Source organism: Cibotium barometz, chromosome 52 (assembly GCF_041138505.1).
Source record: "Cibotium barometz isolate CiBa-2024 chromosome 52, ASM4113850v1, whole genome shotgun sequence".
NCBI classification, from domain to species: Eukaryota; Viridiplantae; Streptophyta; class Polypodiopsida; order Cyatheales; family Cibotiaceae; genus Cibotium; species Cibotium barometz.
Window position 1 is genome coordinate 24,646,367 of NC_141097.1, and position 5,056 is coordinate 24,651,422.

The following is a 5,056-nucleotide window of genomic DNA, read 5'->3' on the forward strand; positions in this document are numbered from 1 at the left end:
AATTGATTTTATGCATAGAAAGATGCATAAAGGATTTACTTTTATTTCAAAAGTGTTATTCTCATTAAAATTGATTTTATGCATAAATAGATGCATAAAAGTATTTTTTATAAAAGTGTTATTCCCACTAAAGTTAATTTTTATGCATAAATAGATGCATAAAAGGATTTTTTATAAAAGTGTTATTCCCACTGAAGTTGATTTTTATGCATAAATAGATGTGTAAAGAATCTTTATATCAAAATTAAAATTCTCTTAAATTCTATGTTTAAATTCTATGAGATAGATGTGAATGAATGGATGGATGGATGTGATGTGAATCAGATAGATGTGAATGAATGGATGGATAGATGTGATGTGAATAGAGGTGATGAGATGTGAGGTGAATAGAGGTGATGAGATGTGAGGTGATGAGATGTGAATGAATGGATGGATGGATGTGATGTGAATCAGATAGATGTGAATGAATGGATGGATAGATGTGATGTGAATAGAGGTGATGAGATGTGAGGTGAATAGAGGTGATGAGGTGTAATGTGAATCAGATGGATGCGAATGAATGGATGGATGGATGTGATGTGAATAGATGTGATGAGATGTGAGGTGAATAGATGTGATGTGAATCATATGGATGTGAATGAATGGATGGATAGATGTGATGTGAATCATATGGATGTGAATGAATGGATGGATAGATGTGATGTGAATGATATGGATGTGAATGAATGGATGGATAGATGTGATGTGAATGAATGGATGGATGGATGTGATGTGAATAGAGGTGATGAGATGTGAGGTGAACAGATGTGATGTGAATCAGATAGATAAGAATGAATGGAGGAGATGTGATGTCATGTGAATCAGGATGTAAATGAATGATATGGGATGTGAGTGGATATATGTGAAAGAATGGATGTGAATGTGTATGTGAAGAATGGATGTGGATATGTATGTGAAAGAATGGATGTGGATGTATGTGAAAGAATGGATGTGGATGTGTATGAGAAAGAATGTGATGTGGATGTGTATGTGAAAGAATGTGATGTGATGAAAAGAGATGTGATGTGACATGAATATATGTAGATGTGAAGTGATAGATATGAATGTATGAATAGATGTGGGTAGTCTACAGGTGAACGATTGGATGGATGTGGATGAATGAAATGAGATGTGTATGAATGAGATATAATGTGCATTGATGTGGAGCAATGTAGAAGGACGAGAGTTCGTTATAGAAACTGTATTTATGACCTGTTTTTAAATGACTGTTTTATGTTAAGAATGTTGGGGAAGCATTTTGACCGTCTTGTGAATGAGGTCATGGAGACCTAATGTGATAAAGTTGCAACAGCTAACGGAGAGTCAATGGAGGATGTCTCGCGTAGCAAGGTCAGTTGAGGTCTTGGACCAACCTCGGTTCGATTTAAATGGTGAGCTTCTGGTACGGTGGATGAGGGACCAAGGAAGCGGCCTATGAGTGAAGCGCTAGGTGACCCTGCGAAGGATCCTAGAGGGTGCTGACCATATAGTGCTTGGGCTCTGGGTTACCAAAGATACCCACACGTGCCTTGGGGAAGATATTGGAACAAGGAGTAAGAGTTGTTTTTTGAATTCGGGCATGGATCTGGTTGATTGACCTTGCTGGTCCTCAATGAATGAGTCCATGGCTCTTTTATATGGATCTGTGGTGGTTGATCTTGCTGATCTTCATCAACGGAGATTTCATTTTGATATGTGAATATATTGCCGAGTACTATGAGCTTATAGGAACCATCGAAAAGGCCCCTGTGAGTGGACAAGTGGTGAGCGTTCTGGTTGCCAATGATGCCATAGGTACACCGATGAAGGAATGATTTAAAATTAGGATTTAACCGGAGATTTTGAGGATTATGATCAGTGACACTATGATTTCATTAAATACAACTGAATCTGTGAAAAAGGCAATTTTATATTGGGTGTGTAAGTGGTGTGACTAGTTTTAAGTTTGCATGAGTATCCGGCTAGGGGGCCTGGGAACTCTTTTCCTTGGTACTACCCAGAACAAAACCTAACCAAATTCTTAATTGAATCCCATCACTACAGTGGTTGGGTGGTTGGCTAATCCACGGGACTGAGGCTGGACTGATGGATCCGTGAATTGAGACTCAATTATGTTATGGTACGATAGATGAAGTAAATCCCGGATAAAAATTGTTCTATGGAAAAGAATCAACAGCTGTGCCTCTCAATGCGGAAAAAAGTGTTGGTCTCTATGATCCAAGTGCAATCTTTTCCTTAATCTGACTATGGGACTTACGGGTTTGGTCAGATCAGTTCAGTTAGTTAAGGCTTTTGATTACGTTAGAGTAAAATTATCATGGAGGAATCGCTCATGCTTTCCGAGCAATGGAAGTTTTTTCGGGTTCGGTTTTAGAAGAACCAATGGATTAGTCTCTTGTCCTGATATCCGTGGGCGAGGCCCAGAGTGAGGGACCCTGTGCAAGAAGTGCTACTACCGCTACTAGCACCCCTGAATTCATTACGCGGTGGGGATAGGGTTCTCTCAATTATGATGATGATGATTATATTGATATCTTAGATCATTATACTGACATAGTGGATGATGTCTTTGACATTTTGAGGATGCTACTTGGGATGATAGCATTGGTTCACTCTTACCCTTGCATGATGCTTACCTTGAGATATGTTCTTTTGTCTCCTACAGATGTCGACATGAGCCTATGTTCTTTAGAGCTAGGACATTTTACTTCGGATGTATTCTTCACCAGTATAGTTTTTGGATATGTGGCTCGACATTCAAATGCACCTACGACATATCTCAGTCTTAGCCTACACGATGGCTCTTGGATCGTTTGACATTTTGGCCAGGAGTTTCTAGCTTTTTTGGTGGATACCTTTCGTGCCAGATTTCCATTGCGATCGTGAGGATGGACTTATGAGTTTTCCTTTCGACCCTAAAGCTACTATTTCTTTGGAGTTGACCTTTCCTTTTGATCTAGGAGCTACTACCATCTAAGCTTTGAATGCATATGCCTTTTCTTTGGGCATGACCACCCTTTGATTTCAAGGATGAAATAATTGTAGGAGGGGATGGTTTGTAATGAAGTAGTTTTCATTCTCGGGGGGTGCACCTCAAAATATGTAAGTCTACCACGTGCGATCATTAGGTGGGGTTTTTTTAATCCAAAATATTGGGTAAATTTACAGAAATACAATTACAAGTGGGGTATTTTAATTGTACTTTGGAAAAAAACCGTAAGTTTATAAAGAAAAAGGGGTAGTTTTATTAGCTCAAAATTCACAGATAAGGGGATTTTTAAATACCGCTTGAACGCACGTCATAGGAGGGGCTTCCATATAGTGGACCCCCTGAGTTTTCATTGCACATGCACATGGGGAATGGGGCCTAGGCACTTTGGCTTAGGGACATTTACATGTGTAATTTTGGGGGGCCTTGGACTATATTAGGTAGGCTTATGGAAATTTTACCTTTTGATCATTTACACTTTCATGAGTACACTTACTCTTTGGAGCTCTATGCTTCCATGGTGAACTTCTCCGTCTTGGAGAAGTTATGTGTGTACTCCATTATGAGTGCAATCGGTGCTACTCCCTATGATGAGTGTGGGACATGTGTGTACTCCATGCTAATGAGTGCAACCCTATGATGAGTGGGACATGTGTGTACTCCATGCTAATGAGTGCAACCCTTAGGTTCCCTTCATTGCAACATTCAACGAGGCTGATGATACACCAAGGTGTGCATAATATGCGATCCAAAAAGGAACTTCAAGAGCTACCCCATTAATAGGACTAATGAGCTTGTTAAGGAGCCAGTATTTGATTTATCAAAATTCAAATGAATATCATGAAGTGTCTTGTAATGGATGCAGTGGTGAGAACACCAAGTACAATGGAAAATCAAATCGGACTGATGGAGCTTGGAAGTCTTTTATAAGAAATGCAACCTCTCATTCAAGCACACAGGCAAAGGCTTCCAGAATCTATATACTTTGAACTCTTTTGAGGGAACTTTTTTCCATCTAGTGTTATTATTTCTTTTTTCCAACTTAGGTTTAAGAGAATGGTTAAGGCTTCAAAGCATGGTGGTCACTCTCAAGTGGTGCAGAGACAAGCATACTGGAGCTGGAAAGACAATGTGCATATGAATTCTTTCACGTGAGTAGATTCCAAGGACAAGGGAAAAAAGACCATGAGTGTTGCTATGTATTTAAGATGTCAATCATTGGACCATCATCAGGTGGTGTCAACCTTGTGAGTAGGATGTATCACTATGGGAATGGAGATTTGAGGTAGGCCTCGATATACTTTGACCATGTACGTAGGGTTGAAGGGAGGACCACAATGGCAACACATGTTTATGACCCTAGGTATACTTTGCGATATAACTTATACAATGTCCATGCTCTACTAAGATTTTACATGTACTCATACACTGAAGTACATACTTCAGTGTGCAGGAGCTTATGACAATTGCCACTTGTTGGAAAAATTAAAGAGGAAGACATGGATGCACAAGAAATCTTTTAGTAGATGCTTAATGAGGTAGTGGAGTAAAAGGGGCTACCAAACCTAGACTTTGCCAACTTCATGGGGAAGACGAGGCTCAAACAAGAAATCTTTTAGTAGATGCTTAATGAGGTAGTGGAGTAAAAGGGGCTATCAAACCTAGACTTTGCCAACTTCATGGGGAAGACGAGTCCCAAACAAATTAGAGGGTTGTGAAGTCTATTGACGATGGCAGGCTAGATAAGAGAATGGAGGGCAAAGAAAGATCATGCTTGTTTCATTGTTGGGAACAAGCATGATGCAGTAGACAGACCTGGCCAATGCACTACTTCAAAGTGTAAAAAGGCAAGCATTTAGTAACAAGGGAAGAATTTAGGATCTCATCCAAGCATCACAAAGTTATTAGAGAGGTTTGCGAACAAAAGTGGATTATCACCTAGGCCCAACTGAACAAGTAGGTTGGTGGGAGAAACAGTTCAAGGAACTCCTATGTTCCACGTTCCCAATGTCATGGTACCAATAAGAT